This window comes from Molossus molossus, unplaced genomic scaffold, assembly GCF_014108415.1.
Source record: "Molossus molossus isolate mMolMol1 unplaced genomic scaffold, mMolMol1.p scaffold_m16_p_9, whole genome shotgun sequence".
Taxonomy (NCBI): domain Eukaryota; kingdom Metazoa; phylum Chordata; class Mammalia; order Chiroptera; family Molossidae; genus Molossus; species Molossus molossus.
Window position 1 is genome coordinate 64,327,564 of NW_023425403.1, and position 23,303 is coordinate 64,350,866.

The following is a 23,303-nucleotide window of genomic DNA, read 5'->3' on the forward strand; positions in this document are numbered from 1 at the left end:
GCTCAGTTGGTTGGGCATCATCCCAGGCACAGAAGGGTGGCTGGTTCGATTTCTAGTCAGGTCACATGCCTCTTTGCAGGCTCGATCCTTGGTAGGGGCCTGCGGGAGTTGGCAGATGGATGTTTTGCTCTCACATTGATGTTTCTTTCTCTCTCCCTCTCCATTCCTATCTCTCTAAAAATAAATTTAAAAATCTCTCTAAAAAAAGAGACAGAGAAAATATGGAGTTGATGAGCAGACATAATGTTTCTGTAGAATTGTGCTTTAAAGCAGAGCAAAGGAATGGATTGGTGAGGGAAGAAGGATTGAAGAAAGGTGTGTGTGTGTGTGTGTGTGTGTGTGTGTGTGTGTGTGTGTGTTAACAATACAACTTCATAGTAATGACAGCGTTCCAAAAGGAGTAAAAGAATTGATTCTGTGGGATAGAAGGTGTAATAAACTTGAGTAGACGATGAAAGTAGTGCCCTGTGCTCATGGTGGAGGGATAGGTTTTTAGATAGGAGCATTAACATTTATTTCTGGTTGGAGGCAAGAAAGCACAAGATAGTGTGGCAGATATTGATAGTGGAGAGATGGGTGTGAAAGTCTGTGGAAGGTCTCTTCTGATTTTTTAATTATGTTAGTAAAATAGGAAGCAAGAACAGAAAGATAGAGAATATGCTGCAGGTTTCAGGCAGGAGGAGAAGGTGATAAATCACCTAGAAGGGTGGGAATGTAAATGATCACTCATGGGAATGTAAAGCCAGGTGTCATTGTCTAAAGACATTAGAGTGCATCTGAGGTTCATAGTCAAAACTTCAAAGACCAGTCCCTGAAGAGGTGTTTTCCCTCCTGCCACATTTAGCTGCACCAGTTTTGGTGTTGCATTTAACTATGATTGTGCCAAGCAACTACAAAGAAAAGAAAGCAAGGCAAGGACCTTTTGGGTACAGTTAATGGAGTGATCATAATGATTGACCACACCGTTTCACCAAGCTAAGAAGTAGGGAGAGCAATAAGTGAGAGGAGAAAGGTGTTGAGATCAATGGATTGGAGGTCCTAGCAGGATCAAAGAATCACTGAAGTTGGCTTTCTGGAAGAAGTGCACTGGAAAGGTAGAGATGGTAGTCAGCAGTGGGATGCATGGAACTGAGTTTGTGGAAGGGTTGTCGTTAGTTGGCAATAACAGGATCTTGATCACATCTCACAGCTGATCAATAGCTTTCAATTATGCCTTTGGAAACATAATTAAAGCTACAGTCCTTACATTCTCTTCGAGACACTCAGCTCTCATCTGTTTCTTGCTGTTTGACCCTACACTTGACCTCACAACTTTTCTATCCTCATCTCCTAAAATTCCCTCTAATGCATTCTGCTGCGGCCACCCTGACCTCTGTGCCGCTCCTTGAGAAGCTTGTCTGCCTTGAGGTCTTCATGCTGGTTGGTCCTCCAGCTCTTCCCTTCCCTCCTTCAGGGTCATTGCCCAGTAGTCACCTTTTCAAGGGTATCTTCCCTGACTATCCTAATGACATTTATAACCCAGCCCAGGTCCTAACACTTCCTGCTCACCTTTCTTGCTTTCTTTTCTCCATATCTTTTGCCGTCTTTCAAACTATACACCACATTTATTTTGTTTATTTCTTCTTTCCCCCACTGGAATATGACTTCTGTGAAGACAGAGATTTTTGTTTGTTTTAATTCCAACTGTTATCTCAGCACCTAGCAGATAGTAAGGACTCGGTTAATATGTACTGAATGAATTAATGACTTTTATTCATTGTCATTATTTAAACTTCACTATATTAATATGTGTAAATGTTACTATACAGTTATTTTACTTTTCTGACAGAATTTTAAGAATTGTCTGTATTTTTTTTGGATTTGAAAAAAATTGCCACTTACTATAAACTTTGTAAAAAATCTGTTTTAAAGGTTATATATCGCTCTGATAATATAGAAATTTCACAAACTACAGATATAGAGATATAACATACATATAGAGAGATGTAATGCCGATTACTATCCACTGTTTTGAAACTGTCCTAAGGAGCTGAGTTCTGTTCAAAAGGGAAGTTGCAGTGAACTTTACTGTCATTTTGATTTATTAACTCTATAAATGAAATCTAAAATGTGATGGTGTTTCCCCTCCAAATTTAGTATGTTTCTCTGTGAATTCATTGAAATGTTGATTTTTGAACCAATAGTAGGAAAATATAGTGACATTACACCAAAGTGTGTACTTCCAATTATGAAATAAGCAAACTTAGATGAATTTTTTTTCACATTAAAATTATCTTTGTTATCTGCAAACAGTTTGCACACTGCTGTGCTCCAGTGATAACCTATACCACCAAAAATCGATTTGAATGATAATTATCTCACTATAGCTAATACTGGAGGAGGTCGCCTTGAAAACTAAATGTGAGAAGAAATAAAATGTATTATAAAAATAAGCCAAATCCTGAAGACAAAATGTCTTATACCAAATACTGTAATCTAGTTAGTAAATGTGTTTCTTACAGAGGCACTAGTTAGCAATTCTGAAGCTACCTTATATACATAGTAGGATTGAACAAATACATAAATATATTATCAGTAATAGGAGCCAAGTTTCTTAGTGCTGAAGGAGGAAGTTACAAATACAAAAGGGGGCAAGGAGCCTATTGTGTTGGATTGGAATGAGAGGTATCAATATAAACTTATGAGTTTTAATATTTATACAGATAGATAAGAAATAAATATAAACACATGTATTCATGAATGAGTATACACAGATATATTTTTAGTTTTATCCACTGAGAAAGCCTAAAAGTAATGATACCCTAATAGAAATTAACACACCTAACTTCCAGATTGGTTGATTTCTAAACACCATTCTCCAATAAAGAAAATTAGGACCCCCTTGGAGAAGTAGTAAGTTCCAAGGGCTGCAGCAGGGAAAATATAAGCTTAGACCTAAAGGCCAAAATAGAAATATGTGAGCAATAAATAAATAATAATAAAATTGGATTAAGACCCATAAAGTAAAAAAATATATATCCATAAATCCATATTTATATAAAAAATGAATAAATCAAACAATGGGAGAGAGAATCCACCTCTTCCTTGGCTTCACATAAAACAACTGTCACTTTTTTTTCTCTCTCTCTTGAAACAATACGCAATATCTAAGGCACCTCCCAGCATTTCTTAAAAGTCTGCCATAGCGTTCTGGAAAACCAGCCGAAGAATTCATGTTAGCTCTGCTCTCAGCATCCTGCCTTCTCTCCTCATGATGGGTGCTGGCTCTGCTTCCCCAGTTTTATAATGTCTGCAAAAACCAAGGACTGGCGTCTGTTGCCTGTATCCTATTCAGGCAGATGAGCAAAGTTTAGGGAGACCATGTGCACTGTGCCATGGATGGCACAATCAGAGAAAAGTGACTCACTCTGCTTCTCTGATGGCGTGCATGCTGTCCTTCCCTTTGTGATACCATCTTTCCACCAAAGCCAGAAAATTGCTTCAGTCTCCAACTGATTTTCTCTTAGGTGTCCCTGCATTCTAGTCTTATCCTGGCCAATAAAGAATGACACTGTTCCACTGTCTCCCCGTTCCTATTGCAGAATCAAAAACGGTCCTTACCTGCTCCCCCGTTCTGCCCCTGATCGCCAAAATCTGCCACATCTTGTGCCTCTCACAAAGGTATTCCCCGCCCTGCTTCATTCTGGAGGAGCCTTCATTAGAACACCCCAGGATGCACATCATGTACCAGAACAGACACAGAAGACAACAGCATGGTGTCCAACTGAGTGGGTTAATGGTACAAAGACAGACGACAGTAAACTGACTAACCAGCCTGAAGAAGTATAGAGAAAGTGAAGGGCAGGCCCAAAACTCCAGCAAGGCCATGGGACAGAAAGGGACTCATTTTTTGCTTGTGTTGCAGAAAATGGCAAGCTGATCTCTGGAAGCAGAAAACCACCATTCCCCACGAATATAGATTTCAGCAAGCATCGAAATGGCTGGCATTAACTCACCCCCAGAGCAATAGCCAGCAATAACAGATTGTCCCAATAGTCAGCCAAGATGCTTAGCCAAAAATGAGAATCAGAGAGACTCATTTCTCATATTCTCTCTAATCGGGCAGCATATTAAAATACTTTGGCAAAAATGAAAGTCCTGTCTCTGAAAAAAAAAAAAATCATTGTTACTCATTTTCATTGCACCCAATGCCCTGTCAATTGTTATAAAAATTCTTCTACCTTGGGAGAAAGTGCTTTGAAATACTTCCTCTTTTTTCAGGTTTACATAGCACTTGCTATCCAGGTGCAGGATTCATTAAAATGGTTCGCCCTTGAGTTCCTGGTCCACCGTATTATGTTTAACACCAAGTTGATAATTTTCCAGGAAAAGAACCCTTGAGCTTATTTTGAAATTCAAGAATATAACATTTTTAAACAGCTGGCCATAGATAGTGTAATATACCAACAGCAACATTTTGCCTGTTCTGCAGTGTCATTCTTTTTGTAAGGTTGCTCATAAAATTACTAATCCAAAAATTTCAGCTTTGCGCTGAATTTTAATAAAAGTCTAAAATGCTCTGGTGCTTCAGATTCCTGACAGCTGGTGCCTTTCCTATGACCTAATGTCTGTCCACTGGATAGACACTGGGGTGGATTTCACCCCACCATCCGTCATGTCATAAGGCATCTGGTCTTCAAGAGTATAAAGGGATTTGGGTCTTCATTTTATGCTTCTTCAACCATGTTGTACAAAGGTAGGCAGATGGTCTTTTATAGCAAAATGACCACATATGTATATGGTGTCTTCTGTTATCATTTTATTTCATGTCATATGATGAAAAAAAAATAGAAACTGTTAAAGATGGATGTTCTTATGCTTTAATATATGCTCAGACCAGAATTGCATTGCTTTTTGATAAGCTTCCAAATCAGAGAACAGGTAACATATAAACTTCCAAATTAGTGTGAAGTTAGATTGTGTTTCTAGTCTGGTGACATTTTGGGCTTTATTCAAAAAATATAAGTCCACAGCAATGCACTGTTGGGTGTAAAGGATTTATGTTCTATGTGGTCCTTCAGAGCAGATGCTATGTCTTGTTCTGCATTGAGAGTCCATGCCCTAGCATCCCTGGTGCAAAGATTTGTTGTTAGATACACTTTTCACTCAGTTTGTGCAAAATAAAAAACTACTACATTTATAAATATAGTTTCATCAAGAAAAAAACAATCTTCAAGAACACTACTTCTTAGCTTCTCTTGGGAAATCTTGTTCTTTCAAAATGCATTTTCAGATCTTCTCCCTTTGCCAGGGGTCATGTCTTACACCCACCATTTCTGACTTGGAACAATAAAATAGAATTGCACATCTCTTGGTGCTTCTTGGCAACAAACATTCAGTTTTTTATCTTTATCACTGTAATCCTCCCAGGACACTATTTACCTTCAAGAAATAAAAGTTTGCAGATTCTGTCTCTGATCCCACCCAAATATTCTAATATAGTATTTCTCATGGTTTATCTAGTAAATACCAAAGCACTGTTCACATCATCCAAAACAACTCCCTGCATACAATTCTTTACTTCTCCCTACTTTGTATCCTGAAATACTTAAACAAAGATGATTGACTTCCCTCTTTCTCTCTCAGAAAATCAAATTTTAGGTCTTTATGTTAATAATAGTAATTTCTTACTATTATTATGGTTGTTATTATTATTATTTAAATGTTTAATATGTGCCAGACAATAAGCCAAGCATTTTGCATGTTATTTAATACAACACAAAGAAAATCTTAGTATTATCTCAACTTTGCAAGTGGAAGAACTAAGGCTTACAGAATGGAAAAGCTTTGCAAAGATAATAGAATGAATAAGAAGAAGCAGGATGGTTCTAGACCAAATCTCTCAAACTCCAGGCCCTCATAAGTCACCACACAACCCTTCTTCACCTTTTTCTGTCACCTTCTCAACCTGCTGCTGCTGGGCCTTGGGTATGGTGGCCCCAGGGAGCTGCTGTCATCTTGGTGAACTCCTCAGTCCTACCTCCTAAACCTGCCATGATTATATTTTCATGTGACTTCTCTGTCTCTGGGGTAGAGACACTATAAGTTTTAGGCACTTTTATTTTATCATTCTGGTAAAAATATATATATATATATCTTGTCAGTACAAATATACCTTCTCTCTAAGGTTAAAAAAAAAAACTCCCCAGTTTTACCTGCAAGTTGATTATAATTATGTAATGTTCTATATGAACATTTTTCTCTCCATCACTAGTAATGAAAGCAAGATTTGAGAAGGTCTGGTATAGGCCTCAAGAAAACCAGTAGGTTCTTTTACTACATCCCTGGAAGAGTATTTTCTGAATGGACGTCAGTTCTTTGACTCTTCATTAAGCCATTCCAGGGGTTTTTGCTGTGACCACAACCCCTGGGGAAACAAAAACAAAAACACAGAATAAATACATAAACACTTGTGTTATTTGTTACCAAAAGGACTGTATAAATTACTTAGTTTATGAAATAATTTTTACCAATATACATCTACTCAGAAGAAATAGAATTGAGTAGTGAAAAATACCTAGTTATCTTTGAGAAAAATTCTTTTTTCTTTAAATATTTTTATTGATTTTGAAAGAGAGAGAAAGGGAGAGGGAGAGAGAACGAGAAACATCAATATGAGAGCAAAGCATTGATTGGGTGCACTACTGGGGATTGAGCCCACAACTCGGGCATGTGCCCTGACTGGGAATCGAACTGGCAACCTTTTGGTACTTGGGATGACGCTAAACCAACAGAGCCACACCAACCAGGGCTCTTTGAGAAAATTCTAAATGCCAATCATAACCTCTAATAAAAAACAGCTCATGGAAATTTAAAAAGGCGATTTTAGAAGACAGATCAGAATTCATGGTAAATTGTCTTTATTCACGCATTTGCTGGAGCTAAAGCGAAGTGTTTTTCAAGAGAACAAGTAGGTTTTTAATGTTCTCCTATGCTACAAAGAGCTCAGGCTTATTTGACCAGTGTTTAGAGATATTCTGAATCACTACTTGGTTTACAAGAAATCTTGACTTTTCCAAGGATTACCCTCCCCTGAATCTGAATGTTCTCAGGGCTATTTTACATCTGTAACAAAAAAAATGTGCCTGTGCTCTGCCTACTCAAAGGTCTTACTGTTATCAGAGAAATGCATGCATGGCCTTTCTCTGCTGCTAGTGGGACTGGGGTTCTTGGGGTACCACTGGAATAAGCATTTCTGGAGGACCCCACAAGATGAGATGTGGTAGAAAGCTTTATCTGCGTGGAATCATATCCCTCAGTTTCCAAATCCAGTTTCCAAAGTCCCATTTCCTTTAATCCAGTCCTCAAAGAGGTGAGCTGGGATTCAGCAGAGCTAGATGTAAAGCCAGTGTCCAGAGTTTCCGTTCCATGGTGGAGCTGGGTCCAGTACAGCATTTGGCTACTTACAGTCCTTCCTGTGCCGGGTCCACGTGGCTGTGAGCCATACGGGCGAATGCAGGAGCCGAGAGTCCCACAGCCAGGAGTGCAAGAGGCAAGAGAGCAAGAGAGAGAACTCCTTTGTGTAGGAGCTTAAGTATCTTAAATCTTTCCAAGCTTGTAGTGGCCGCACCTACTCTGGCCAATGACCAGTTCCCAGATGTGACTGATAGACAAGTACCTTCCCTATGTCCCCAGGCTGTACTGGGCATGCCTATAATATTTGGCCTTCCTTTTACTTATTTTCATTTATTAACAACTGTATTCATTACAGTGGTATCACTACCTAAAAGTCCTTAATAGTCTTTAAACCTGAATTAAGGACTCTCACTGTTATGTAACAGAGCTTCTGTTTCCAGTTTCTCTATTATGTCACCCTGAGTCCCTGTCTTGTCAGTTCTGGCTGCTATTACTGAGTACTGTAACTAGAAATTATTTCTCACAGTTCTGGAGGCTGAGAGTTCACGTTCAGAGTGCCAGGACACTTGGGCTCCGGGGAGGCTCTCTTCCAAGTCGCAGACTGCCAACTCCTCCCTGTGTCTTCACACACCAGAGAGCAGAGAGAGGAAGAAGCTCTCTCATGACTCACACAGACAATAATCCCATTTGTGACGGCTCCATCCTCATGACCTCATTTAGTGCGAATTACTTCCCAAGGACCTCACCTCCTAACACCATGACACTAGGGGATGGGATTTCAACATATGAATTTGTGAAGGACACAAACATTCCCTCCACAACAGTCCCTATCAGGTGAGATTCCTATCAGTATCTCACACAGAATGCGAGTCCCTGACTGTGGCTCTGCAGTCCCTTTCTCCTAACTAAAACTGTCCCTGTGTTTCTCCCTATGATCCAGTCATTGCACTCTTCATCTCCACTCAGTTGAATACCATCTGCATACAACAATAATCATGTCAGGTAGTTTGTATTTACTTAACAAATGTAATAAAAATACACTAAAACATTTGTATTAAAATAAGTGCTATGATGAGAATAAATGTTATATGCATGGAATATTAAAGCAGACAGAATAAAGTAGCTAATTCACTCATTTAAAAGAGCCTGAAAAGCCATCATTAAGAACACAACATTTGAACTGACTCTAGAAGAACACATTTTTCAGGAGGGTAGATTGAGAAGGACTTTTCAGAAAGAGGTAGGTACATGGACAAGAAAAAACATGACGTGTGGGTAGACCTTGCACAGAAGGGCACACGTTCAGCAGAGATTATAGGGTATAAGATAGGAGACGTAGTGAGGAGGCAGAGTGTAGAGGAACATGTCTTTCTTTATGAAATTTTAGCTTTATCCTGAACTGGCACACTCTCCTACATAGCCCTTCATAATAAAGGACTGCTTCTCACAGGGTGCACAGGTGGATGTCGCTTTTAGATATATGACCAAATTACATTAGTCAATGAAAAACCATCAGTTTGTGTTTCACAAAGTTTTCCCAGCAGAACAGATGAAGCATTGCAGGGATTTAAAGCTGGGGCCAGAAGCATATCAATTAGAAGACTACTAAGACTCTCTGTGAGAGATGAGGAAGAACTATGAGGAAAGAATCCAAATTGCTTTAAATCCTCTGTTAAAAGAGTTACACACACACACACACACACACACACACACACACACACCAAACCACTGCAAGGAGCCTCGGAAGATTGCATCACCGATGGAGGAAACACAAGATCCCAGGAGGTAAAGTGTTCACTGTTAAAAACTACAAAAGGTCTTGCCCTGGCCGGTTTGGCTCAGCGGTTAGAGCATCAGCCTGTGGTCCAGGGAGACCTGGGTTCAGTTCCCGCTAAGGGCACGTACCTCAGTTGCAGTTTGTCCCTGGCCCTGGTTGGGTCGTGCGGGTAAAAGCCACTCAATGTGTCCCTTTCACGTCGATGTTTCTCCCTCTCCACCCCCCCCTCCCTCCTACTCTATCTAAACAACAAATGGAAATCCTGGGTGAGGATTAAAAAAAAAAAAAATTACACAAGGTCTCCAGTAGAAACCCACATGATACACAGCATAACTCTGCAGGGACATTCAGAATTTGCAGTTTGCACAAGTACTAGTAATTAGCTTGGCTCAAATTCCACTTTCTAGATGCTAATTCTGTATATTTCCACCACTCCTTAGCAACAGGGGCTTCCAATTCTAGCTCACTGCTGAGCCCACCTCTACTTTGCTATTACCTGAAGAGGCTGCCAGCCACCCAAGTCATAGAAAATGTGATCTAGAATCCAAGGAGCACCATTTGGGAGACAATCCAAATTAGCAACACCATCTGCCTCTTTTTATAATAATGTCATACCACTCACCAGGTTTCCTTAAAAATGGAAATGTACTTTTTAAGACCATATAAAAATACAGAGCTCATAGGTCCTGTAGTATATCTACATCTACTTCTCCCATCCAGCAATTCCATCCTCCTCCTCCCATTGGTTCCACCAGCCCATAACAGAAATCCATTAACTTTGGCTAGAAATCAAAGTGATTGCCCAAGACCCACTATCAACTTCCTGCAGCTATTTCTGACTCGCTTGGTCATTAATCCAACAAGATTTAAACTTTAGGTCAACTCTAATTTCAACTTCTTTCTCTGACTTCTCCAATTGCTGTTCATAAATTTTGCTTCTGCTCATATCTTTGAGTCCTGGCTTTCTAATCTCCTGCCTCACCACCTTCCTTATGACCTTGGGGTAGGGGGCACATTCAACATACAAGAGGTCAAGGAAAGCCTAACCCACTTCCTGTTCAGTTTGGGAAATTATGAATAAGAAAGTTAGGCAATTTGAGGCAAATATAAGAATTCTTAAAAATAGAGAATTTTTTTGTTTGCTCTTTTGCTAAAGGAAAATAGAGAGTGAAATATTACTTTTGGCTGCAAGTATCAGATTTTATGCAGTTGATGGCATTGATCTGGAAAAAGAGAGAATATTAAATGAGACAGCGAAAGATGAGCAAGAGAATGACTTCATCTAGCTTGGTGCAGTGATGTGCAGGGGGATTTGAGAAGGGATACAAAAAAAAGCAGAAAGGAGAACTTAGACTACAGTAATGGGGAAACTGGTACAGTTTGGGGGTCACAGTCAAAGACTAGCCATCAATAGTTATAGTACTGAATGATAGCTGATGTCAAAATAAAAACTATTTTGCTGTTTAGAATAAGAATATTAAGCAATGTTACAGATTTCTGCCAGGTCATGAACATTATTGGTATAAATGTACAAAATCTATTTTTTTAAAGATCCTTGAAAAAAATGGAGTGTGAAATTTGGCATTAGTGCTTAACTGAATGTCTGAGCTTTAATCTGCAAATGAGGTAGTTGCTGGAACTGGCTGAAAAATATCCTGTTTCACAGGATTATAGCTGCATAAGAAAACCTGGGGCTAAAAGTAGAAATGACCTCCAAGTGCAGTAAATATCGAGTATAATAGACAACCTGGGCACAAGAGGCTCCACTCCCAAAGGAGATGAAACAAAGGATTATGCCCGAAAAATATTTTGAGAAACATTCCACAGAAGAATGTATATCACATTCATGCCAAGCCTGTGATTTAACATGGCCTATAGGTTTGGGCACCTTAAGATGAAATGTAAATATAAACATGTCATATATAAAGTCTCGGTACAAATATAAAAATGACTGAGCTGAGGAGAATATAAATGGCAAGTTACTATTTAGTAAATCACTGATCAGTATATCATGTCCAATGGCATTTGTTCTACAGTCTCTCCATAGGTTGAACTGAACAAGATGATAACATCAACACAGGAAGCAACCCTTGATGGAGCACTTACCACTAGACACTATATGGATGAGTTTTCCATCTGCATCATCTCATTATTTCCTAGTAATTAACTTAAAAGGTCCTCATTTAACAAGGAGGAAAGCGAGGCACAGAGAGATGAAGTTAGACATAGAGCAAAGAATAAAAAAAAAGAATTATTCTGACGTAGTGCTGCTATGACTTCCATTATAGTGCCTACACTGTACTGCTTTCTGGTCTCCTGTGAGATTGATAACAATAGCAAGATCGGCAAGAATGGGTCAAAAGGATAAAGAAGTATTTTAATCAGACTTGTATTTAACTCATGTAAGAGTAAACCTAACACCCTGTTTTAGGGTTTTTTTGTGTGTTTTTGTTTTTGTTTTTTATCCTCACCCGAGGACATTTTTCCATTTTTTGTTCAGATAGAGTGGGAGGGAGAGAGAGGAAGAGAGAGAGAGAGAAACATCGATGTGAAGGGACACATCGAGTGGCTGCCACCCTCACGACCAAACAGGGCCGGGGACAAACTGCAACCGAGGTACGTGCCCTTAGCGGGAACCGAACCCGGGTCTCTCTGTACTGCAGGCCGACACTCCAACCGCTGAGCCAAACTGGCCAGGGCTGTTTTAGGTTTTTTAAAAGACAGAAATTCATTTTTCTCTCATGTGAAAGAAATTCCAAGTGAATAGTCTGTGGCTGGGAGGGCAGCTCCACATTGTCAGTCCACCCCCTCCTATCCAGCTCCTCCACCATCCTTAACATGTTGCCTCGTGTTTCAAAATGGCTGCCTGAGCTCCAGCCAAGGAGCACAATAGGAAGGGACAAAAAAGAATATGGCAAATGACATACATGTTGTTTTTTTTTCCCCTTTATTGATTTTAGAGGGAGAGGAAGTGAGAAAGAGAGAGAGATAGAAACAGCAATGAGAGAGAACATTGATTGGCCACCTCCTGCATGCCCCCACTGGGGATCAGGCCCACAACCTGAGCATGTGTCCTGGCCGGGAGTTGAACGGCGACCTCTTGGTGCATGGGTTGCCGGTCAACCACTGAACCACACTGGCAGGACATGCATGTGGTCTTTAAAGTAGCTTCCTAAAGTGGCTGCATAGCACTTCCACTCACATCTCATTTGTCAGCGCTAAGACGCAGAAATACACCTGACTATTAGGAAATCTTGGAATAGGTAGCCTTTATTTTGCATATAATTGATTTAAAACTGGGTTTCATTATTAAGATAATACAAGAGAACAGATTTGGGGGAAGCAAGATGGCAAGAGGCCTCCAGTGTTCTCATTCCTGCAGATTAGAGGGAGGGTGTTTCATGCTTTGAGCAAAGATAGGGTAGAAAACAAGACAAGAAATAGACCGGGGAAAGATCATGCAGGAAAGATGTTGAGTATGACATTAAAATTATCGTATGGTTGAATTATGAATGAAAATTAAATAAATCATTATAATGGTATTTTTTTATCACCATAACTGTAGAAATATATATCATATATATGATATATGCAACTGTAGAAATATGATAGCAATTTGGAATCCCTCTAAAGTGTGTAAATATTAAGCATTTGAATAAATTTAAGTATTTTTTACACCAGAGCACATTAAAAAATGTAAGTCATTCAAAATATCAATGAATATTCTAATTATTGTTCTTCAGGTTTAATAATTACTGTATTTAAAATGAACTAATTACTAAAACGAAGTAATGGCGATGTAAAGTGTAGCATAGGGAATATGGTCAATAATAAATTACAGCATACCACCCGGCCGGTGTGGCTCAGTGGCTAAGCATCAACCCATGCATCAAGAGGTCACCGGTTTGATTCCCAGTCAGGGCACATGCCTAGGTTGTGGGCAAAATCCCCAGTGGGGAACATGCAGGAGATGACCAATCAATGTTCTCTCTCATCAATGTTTCTAGCTCTTTCCTCCTCTCCTTTCCTCTCTCTCTAAAATCAATAACAAAAAATAAATAAATTATAGCATACAAAATATAGTCAATAATATTGTAATAATTATGTATGGTGTCAGATGGGTACTAGTATTCGGGTGTACATTTTGTAAGATATGTGCACCTGAAACTAATAAACAAAAATTATCTTTAAAAAAGTATCATTCTTGTTCTTTATATCAGGAAGATGAGGTTTTAAAAAGAAGAAAAAGGAGCATTCTTAGAATCTAGGGTATCAAGCCCAGAGTCACGGAGGTCAGCAAAATAAACCTTTGCCCAAGTTCAAGAAGACCTTTCAAGGAGATGCAGAGGGGTCACATGAGCATGGGGTGGTTAACTAGCTTGAATGATTAATTACCTGAAATTCCACGTTCACTCCAGTATACTCTGAATGGAGAAAACAGCCTTCTAGAGATTGACCTTTGGCTAGATGTACAGGGTATTGTTGTCTTTCAATAGATGCATGAAATATAAATATGCTCATTCATATCTTTCTCCACCTTCAGGGGAGAAGCTTCTCCAAGCTGTGAATCATATCATTTCCATCTGTTTCCCCTCTACTTGGTTCAACAGCTGTCACAGAGCAGTTTCTTGGTATACAGGGTGGGGCAAAAGTAAGTTTGTAGTTGTTCATATGAAAAATAATACAATAGCCCTGGCCAGTTGAAGCATCAGACCATGGACCAAACAGATGAGGGTTTAGTTCTAGTCAAGGGCATGTACCTCTGTTGCCGTTTGGTCCCTGGCCCTGGTTGGGGTCATGTGGGAGGCAACTAACTTATCGATGTGTCCCTCTCATGTTGATGTTTCCCCCCACCCCCACCCCCTTCCAATCTATCTGAAGATAAATGGAAAAATATCCTCAGGTGAGGTAAAACAAAATAATAATAATAATATAATAATTAATAAATAATAATCTAAGGATAAACTGTTTCACAAACAACTGTAAACCTACTTTTGCCCCACCCTGTGTGTTTTGTTAAGAAATAGCATTGAAGTGTTCTGCTCCAATAAAAATTTTGCTTTGTTTGAAGGACCTGAACAGCATCACATCAGCATTCTTATTCCTGGATCTGGAAGAGAAGAGGATGTAAAGTTCCTTGGGTCCTACCAATTCAGACACATCCATCCTTCAATGCTATCTTTGCATTGAATGCTTCTCAGGTTGTATCAATGTCTCCATCTTCTGAATACCTTAAGATTAATGCAAGTTTGGACCATGCAAGGTATTCTTTCATTCAGAGGTTGCAATTCAGGGTCACAGACACACTGGCTAAGCAATCCTTTGTGACAAGATGAGGGTTTTCAGGTAACCCAGTAAGCGAATATAGACTGAAGACTATACTATCTCTTATTACAGCCTTACACCTTTAATGTTGTGAAAAAAAATATGGAGAGCCACTCCTCTGACAATTTCACATTGAATTAACTGTTCCTCATCTATTAGTCTTGTCTCATTATCTACTGCAAGCTCCTTGAGAGCCCACACTGAGTCTCATGTTTCTTGGCTTTGCTCACTTGGCACCTAGCTCAGGGTACACAAGGAAGCCTCCCTGTAAACACAGTAACTGTGGGAAACAGTGTCACTCCAGTGAGAACTGCCACCATGGTGGTTTCCTATAAACTGGCTGCTAATTGGGTGATTCCCAGAGAAGAAAATGACCCAACACACAGGCAATCTTCAATTTCTCTGCCTTCCCATTTACATTCATTTTCAGATACAAACACCCTGGCCAGACTTAGTAGCAACCAAGTAGACAAAATAGCACATAAAATTTGAAGGAAGAGAAATCCATACCCTTATAATTCTTGGAGAAGATGCCTAAAGGAACCTGGTCAGACTCTGACCCTCTGTGTCCTTGTTTGCACTCTTGTTTCCTTTATTTAAGATGGAAAGGACCTTTATTTAAAAGATCCAGCCAGTATGGCTCAGTTGTTGAGTATCGACCCATGCACCAAGAGGTCATCGGTTTGATTCCCGATCAGGGCACACGTCCAGGATGTGGACCAAATCCCCAGAGGAGAGCATGCAGGTGGCGGCCAGCTGGTGTTCTCTCTCATCAATGTTTCTATCTCTCTGTCCCTCTCCCTTCCCCTCTCTCTAAAATCAATGAAGAAAAAATAATTTTAAATAATAAAATTGAAATAACAATACTGATTAAATGTCTGAATTGGACAATAATGAATATCTTATCAAGCTAATTTTAATCTTCCTTAAACCATTAAGTAAATTGTTTCATACTCTTTACCATTACAGTGAACTAAAGTCATATTTATACTCCACACTAAAATATCTAGTTTTCTCTGCCTAAAAAGGGATCAAAATGTTTTAGGAGAGACACCACACTAATTAATTAATGTCTATCTTACATAAAAGTTGTGTTTTTTTTAATATAGTCTTACTTGTTTTATTTTTCTTCATGGCTTCAGAATATTTTGTTATTCTTCTTTTTATTTAGTTTTGTTACAAATGTTTCTCCTTTTTTCCCCATTGACACCCTCCGCCCCCTCCCTCCCCGCCCTGTCCCCAGCTTTGTTGTCCAGGTCCATTGGTTATGCGTACATGCATATAAGTTCTGTGGCTTATCTCTTCCCCTCATATTCCCCTCTTCTGGGAATTGTCAATCAGTACCTGACTTCCACATCTCTGGTACTATCCTGTTCTTCAGACTGTTATGTTCATTATATTCACAAACAAGTGAGATCAAGTGATGTTTCTCTTTTTCTGCTTGGCTTGTTTCACTTAGGATAATACTCTCCAGGTCCCTCCATGTCGTCTCAAAGGATAAGAGATCTCTTTTTCTTACAGCTGCATGGTACTCCATCGTGTATATGTACCACTGCTTTTTTATCCATTCGTCTACTGATGGACACTTGGGCTGTTTCCAGATCCTAGCTATTGTAAATAGAGCTGCTACAAACATGGGGGTACATATATTCTTTCTGATTGGTGTTTCAGGCTTCTTAGGGTGTATTCCTAGAAGTGGGATCACTGGGTCAAATGGAAGTTCAATTTTAAATTTTTTGAAGTAACACTATAGTGTTTTCCATAGTGGCTGCACCAGTCTGCATTCCCACCAGCAGTGTACTAGAGTCCCCTTTTCTCCACACCCTCGCCAACACTTGTTTGATGCTTTGTTGATGGCGGCCATTCTGACAGGTGTGAGGTAATACCTCATTGTTGTTTTAATTTGCATCTCTCTGATGATTAGTGACATTGAGCATTTCTTCATATCTCTCTTAGCCATTTATATGTCCTTTTTGGAGAAGTGTCTAAATATTTTCTGTGTATATATCATATCATCTGTAAATATGACAGTTTCACTTCCTCCATTCCAATTTAGATCCCTTTTATTTTTTCTTCATGTCTGATTGCTGTGGCTAAGATTTCCAGTAGTATGTTAAATAAGAGTGGCGAAAGTGGGCATCCTTGTCTTGTTCCTGTTCTTAAGGAAACTGCTTTAAGTTTTTGTCATTGACTATGATGTTGCCTGAATGTTTATCATATACGGCCATTATTATATCAAGATATGATCCCTCTATTCCCAAATTGCTAAGCATTTTTATCAGAAATGGGTGTGGATTTTGTCCAATACTTTTTTAGTATCTATTGATATGATCATATGATGTTTATCTTTCATTTTGTTTATGTGGTATATCACATTTAATTTTTATTAATTTAATTATTTTTGTTACAAATGTGTCTCCTTTTTCCCCCATTGACACCCTCCTCCCCCTCCCTCCCCACCCTACCCCCAGCTTTGTTGTCCATGTCCATTGTTCATGCATACATGCATATAAGTTCTGTGGTTTATCTCTCCCCCACCACTTGCTGTTTGATGATTTGTTGATGGCAGCCATTCTGACAGGTGTGAGGTGATACCTCATTGTTGTTTTAATTTGCATGTCTCTGATGATTAGTGATGTTGAACATTTCTTCATATGTCTCTTAGCCACTTGTATGTCCTGTTTGGAGAGGTGCCTATTTAGTTCCTCTGCCCATTTTTTATTGGGTTCTTTGTGTTGAGTTGTATGAGCACTCTATATATATTGGAAATTAACACATTATCTGATATATCATTGGCAATTATGCTCTCCCATACAGTGGGTTGTGTTTCCATTTTGATGATTGTATCTTTTGCTGTGCAGCTTTTTAGTTTGATGTAGTCCCACATGTTTATTTTCTCCTTTGTTTCTGTTGCCTTAGGTGATGTATCATTGAAAATTCTGCTGCGTATGATATCTGCAATTTTGTTGCCAACAGTTTCTTCTAGGATTTTTATGGATTCATGAGTCACATTTAAGTCCTTTATTCATTTTGAGTTTATTTTTATGTATGTTGTAAGTTGATGGACTAGTTTCATGTTTTTGCATGTAGCTGTCCAATTTTCCCAACATCATGTATTAAAGAGGCTGTCTTTACTCTGTATGCTCTTGCCACCTTTCTCAAATATTAATTGAGCATATTGGCTTGGGTCCATTTCTGGGTTCTCTGTTCTGTTCCACTGGTCTATATGCCTGTTCTTGTGCCAGTACCAGGCTCTTTTGATTACAGTGGCTTTGTAGTATAACCTGAAATCTGGAAATAAGATCCCTCCAACTTTGTTCTTTTTCAAGATTGCTATGGCTATTCAAGGTCTTTTTTGGTTCCATATGAACTTTTGAAGTATTTGTTCTAGTTCTGTGAAGTATCTCATTGGTATTTTGATGGGGATTGCTTTGAATCTATAGATATCTTTGGGTAGTATGGACATTTTAATGATGTTGATTCTTCCAATCCATGAGCAAGGTATATGCTTCCACTTTCTTTATATCTTCCTCTATTTCTTTTTTCAATGACATGTAGTTTTTTGTGAAGAGGTCCTTCACTTCTTCGGTTAAGTTTATTCCTAGGTATCTTAATTTTTTTTGCCACAATGGTAAGTGGGATTGTTTTTTTAGTTTTTCTTTCTGTGAGTTCATTATTGGTGTATAAGAATGCCATCGATTTCTTGACGTTAATTTTGTATCCTGCTACTTTGCCAAATTCATTTATTAAATTTAGTAAATTTTTTATAGAGCTTTTTGGGTTTTCTACGTATAGTATCATGTCATCTGTGAATAATGACAGTTTCACTTCCTCCTTTCCAATTTGGATCCCTTTTATTTTTTCTTCCTGTCTTATTGCTGTGGCTAAGACTTCCAGTACTATGTTAAATTAGAGTGGTGAAAGTGGGCATCATTGTAAAAATATGGAATGCTTCATGAATTTGCAAGTCATCCTTGCACAGGGGCCATGCTAATCTTCTCTGTATCTTTCTAATTTTAGTATATTTGCCGCCAAAGTGAGCATTATATATCTGTTTTTAGATGTGCATTGCCCAGTAGAAGTCTCTATGATGATGAAAATGTTCTATATTTACACTGTCTAATGTAGTAGCCACATATAGCTAGTGAGCATTTGAAATATAGTGTGATTAAAACTAAATTTTTCATCTTATTTTGTTATTTTTTAATTTTATTAAATCTATTGGGGTGACATTGGTTAATAAAATTAGATAGGCTTCAGACATACAATTCTATAATACATCATCTATATACTGCATTGTGTTCACTACTCAAAATCAAGTCTCCTTCTATCACCATATTGTACTCCCTTTACCCTCCTCATCTGCTTCCTCCACCCCTATTTCCCTCTAATAACCACCAAATGTTGTCTGTGTCTATTAGCTTTTGTTTGTTTGTCTTATGTGCTTGTTCATTGCATTCAGCTTTATATCCCACATATGAGTGAAACCACATGGTTGTTTGTAAAAATATATGCACCTTTATGCATATTGCAGCATTATTCACAGTGGCCAAGATAGGGAAACAACAGAAGTGTTCTTCAACAGATGATTGGATAAAGAAGATGTGGTACATACAGACTATGGAAGACTAATCAGCCTTAAAAATAAAATGGAATACTGTCATTAGCAACAACATAGGATACCAAACATTCAAAGAAGAACTAACACCCATTCTCCTCAAACAAATCAAAAAGTTCAAGAAGAAGGAAGACTTATGATTCAGCATAATTCTAATTCCAAAACCAGAAAAAAACACTACAAAGAAAGAAAACTACAGGCCAAGACGCCAAAATACTAGCAAATCAGATCCACCAATACACCAAAAAAATTATTTACCAAGACCAAGTGGGATTCATCCCAGGGATGCAAGGCTGGTACAATATTTGCAAATCAATAAATGTGATACACCGCAAAAACAAAATGAAGAATAAAAACTACATAATCATATCAATAGATGCCGAAAAAGCCTTTGACAAAATCCGGCATTCATTTCTGATAAAAATGCTCAGCAATCTGGGAATAGAGGGGTCATATCTCAACATAATAAAGGCCATATATGAAAGACCTACAGCCAACATAATACTCAATGGGCAAAATCTAAAAGCATTTACCTTAAGAACAGGAACAAGGCAGGGATGCCCACTTTCACCACTCTTATTTAACATAGTACTGGAAGTCTTAGCCATAGTAATCAGACAGAAAGAAAAAATAAAAGGGATCCAAATTGGAAAGGAGGAAGTGAAACTGTCACTATTTGCAGATGACATGATACTATACGTAGAAAACCCCAAAGACTCCATCAAAAATTTACTAAACTTAATAAATGAATTTGGCAAAGACGCAGGATACAAAATTAACGTCAAGAAATTGATGGCATTCTTATACACCAATGATGAACTCTCAGAAAGAGAAACCACAAAAACAATCCCATTTACCATTGCAGCAAAAAAATTAAGATACCTAGGAATAAACTTAACCAAAGAAATTAAGAACCTATTTGCAGAAAACTAAGGTCATTGAAAAAAGAAATAGAGGAAGATATAAAAAAGTGAAAGCACATACCCTGTTCATGGATTGGAAAAATTAACATCATTAAAATGTCCATACTACCCAAAGAGATCTATAGATTCAATGCAATCTCCATCAAAATACCAACGACATACTTCACAGAACTAGAACAAATACTTCAAAAGTTCATATGGAACCAAAACAAACCTTGAATAGCCACAGCAATGTTGAAAAAGAAGAACAAAGTTGGAGGGATCACATTACCAGATTTCAGGTTATACTACAAAGCCACTGTAATCAAAAGAGCCTGGTACTGGCACAAGAACAGGCATATAGACCAGTGGAACAGAACAGAGTCTTTTGTTGTGAGGTGGGTCTCTTGTAAACAACATATAGATGTATCCTCCAAATATTTAATTGCTGTAACATTTTTAGTTTCCAAGAGCCTTTTTACGGTCTTTTTTTTTTTTTTACTGTACCCAGTTCTTATTCCATGGAGACAATATCCTATTTTCTCTGTCTGATGATATCAATGATCTTTCTCAGTCTTTCTTTAGCTTTGTGCACTGTCTCTTTTATCTCTGAATTCCTTAACTTTGCTTTTTTTTTTTCTATCTTTTGTGTTAGAAACTCTCCATAAAGCCCCAAAAAGTGTGTGCAGAATCAGGGCTTGTCAAGTGACATCCTCCATTTCAGAATTACTGAGTTGAACCATTTCCTAGGGATACCTGATGTTTTTCTCTTTTGATTCATCAGTTTCCCCAGAAGAAAATCCCAACGTCTGGCCTTAACTATATGAATGCGGCTGTCTGATTTGAACTAACAAACTTACATAGAGTGACAAAAATAGTAAAAAGAGCTCTTGTTTACCTTCTGTCCAGATTCAGCAAATTTTAACATTTGCCACATTTTCTTTATTATTCTAGTTGATAGATAGGTAGATAGATGATAGATAGATAGGTAGATAGATAGATAATATAGAGATAGATAGATGATAGATGGGTGGATGGATAGATAGATAGATAGATAGATAGATAGATAGATAGATAGATATGTAAATAAAGATATGTGTATATATTTTTTCTAAACCATGTAAAAGTAGGTAATCAATGCATAGTGCCCCTTTTCACCCTTCATATTTAAATTATATTTCTTAAAAACAAAGAAATTACTTGATATAATCAGAGTATAATGATCAAATTCAGGAAATTTAACATTGGCACAATACTTTTACTTAATATACACCCCTTACTCCAATTTTATCTATTGGCCCAATAGTGTGCTGTTTCTTCAGAACAGGAACTAGTCCAGGATCACAGATCAAATCAGTTTTCATGTCTCTTTATTCTCTTACAGTACAGAACATTTCTTTAGCTTTTGCCTGCATGACATGAGTGTTTTTGAAGAACATAGATTTTTTTTTTTTTAAGGTTGCTCAGTTAGGTTTTGCCTGCTATTTCCATCTAACTAATTTAAGCATTGCTGGTTTGAATATCATCTAACTGATGTGTCATTCTCCCAGTAATACATCTGAAGGCGCAAGATGTCCATCAGTCACTAATTAATGTTGTTAATTTTGATCACCAAGTCAAGGTGTTATTCAGTTTCTGCACAGTGTAGCTGCAATACCAGCAATCGGTAAGGAAACAACTAAGACAATGCAAATATCCTGCTCTTTCTCAAACTTTTCTCCTTAGCCTGGATACTCATGGATAAGTTTTGTTCAAATCAATCCTTTTATATTAAAAATAATAATATTTTTAACTTCACCACTTTCTCCACATTTTTACTTTATTCTTGTATTTGGTATGAGGACAGATCTTAACTTATACTTTTTTAAATGGTTATTCATTTGTTTTAAGACCGTCTATTTTAAAAGCTCATCTTTGCACCAGTGATTTGATACAACACCCCTTTCAGACAGTTAATTTTCACATGAAATTGGTTCTATTTCTGAAACTTGCATTCCAATGGTCTATTTATGTAACAGTGCAACATACATTTAATTATATATCTTGATTTTCAGTGTCCTCCCAGCTATTCTTGCAGGTTAATTTTCAAATGTTTAGTATCAACATGTCTAGTTCCAAACATAATCTTATTGAGATTGCATTAAATTTATGTCATCTTCTTTAAAATTTTTTTCTTTATTGATATTTAGAGAGAGAGGAAATGAGAGGGAGAGAGAGATAGAGCATCAATGAGAGAGAACATTGGTTGACCGCCTCCTGCATTCCCCCACACTGGGGATCAGGCCCACAACCTGGGCATGTGCCCTGACCGGGAATCGAACCGGCAACCCGTTGGTGCATGAGTCAACGCTCAACCACTGAGCCACACCGGCGGGGCAAATTTATGTCATCTTAAAGAAAACTGACATCTTAATGAAATGGAGACATTCTAACCAAGAACAAATGCCTCCATTTATTCAAGCCTACTTTTGAGTGTTTCATAGAAGTTGTGAACATTTAAGTGTATTCTTACATATATTACCTTTTGTCACTATTATGAATAAATTTTCTCTTCTACTTATTTGTGCACATGTCTGCTATTAATTTTTGCATATTAATTTTATATCTTGCTATTATGCCGAATTCTTTTATTGTTTAAGTTAGACTTACCTGTATTCTCTAGGATTGTTCAATTGTACTATTATGTCCTCTGTAAACAGAGGATATATAAGATTCATCTGGCCACAGTATTTTCCAAACCCAGAAGACACAAACATGTATGGTTCAAAAAATTTACGAGAAGCAACAGAGCAGTAATTCTGAATATTATTTAAAACTCACACGCACATACACATAGACACACACTCACATACACATACATACTTACGTAAGAAAAAGTAGTTTTGAAAAAATATGAAAATAATAGTACTATTAATAGAATTTTAAAGTTAAGAAAGTGATGGCTTATAAGCTCAATATAGAATTCTGGGATAAATCAAAGAATGTCTAGTTCAGTAGAGCTCATAGCTACAAGGTGACTAAACTCATAACATATATTATAGTGAAATGAGCAGAAAGGTATTCATATCAATGTTTAGGTTAGTGTTCCATCTAGTGGAAAAATTACCCAATGAGTAAGACATAAAACTATAGAATGCTGAATAGCTTAATCAATGCATTACCACTAAGTACTTCACAACGATGTTTATATAGTTTTCTTGCTTCCTCTCCCCAGCATTGCATATCTGTCAAATGGACATCTTCACATCATCAGTTAACAACTTTCTACTTTCATAGAGTTTGGCAT

At 37.8% G+C, this 23,303-nt stretch overlaps 1 non-coding gene across 1 annotated transcript; it reads right to left on the reverse strand.

Moving 5' to 3' along the window:
- Window positions 1-18,434: 18,434 nt before the first annotated feature.
- LOC118623160 lies at window positions 18,435-18,541 on the reverse strand. Its single transcript, XR_004958244.1, has one exon. It is a non-coding gene; the product is annotated as a U6 spliceosomal RNA (small nuclear RNA).
- Between the last annotated feature and the right edge of the window lie 4,762 nt (window positions 18,542-23,303).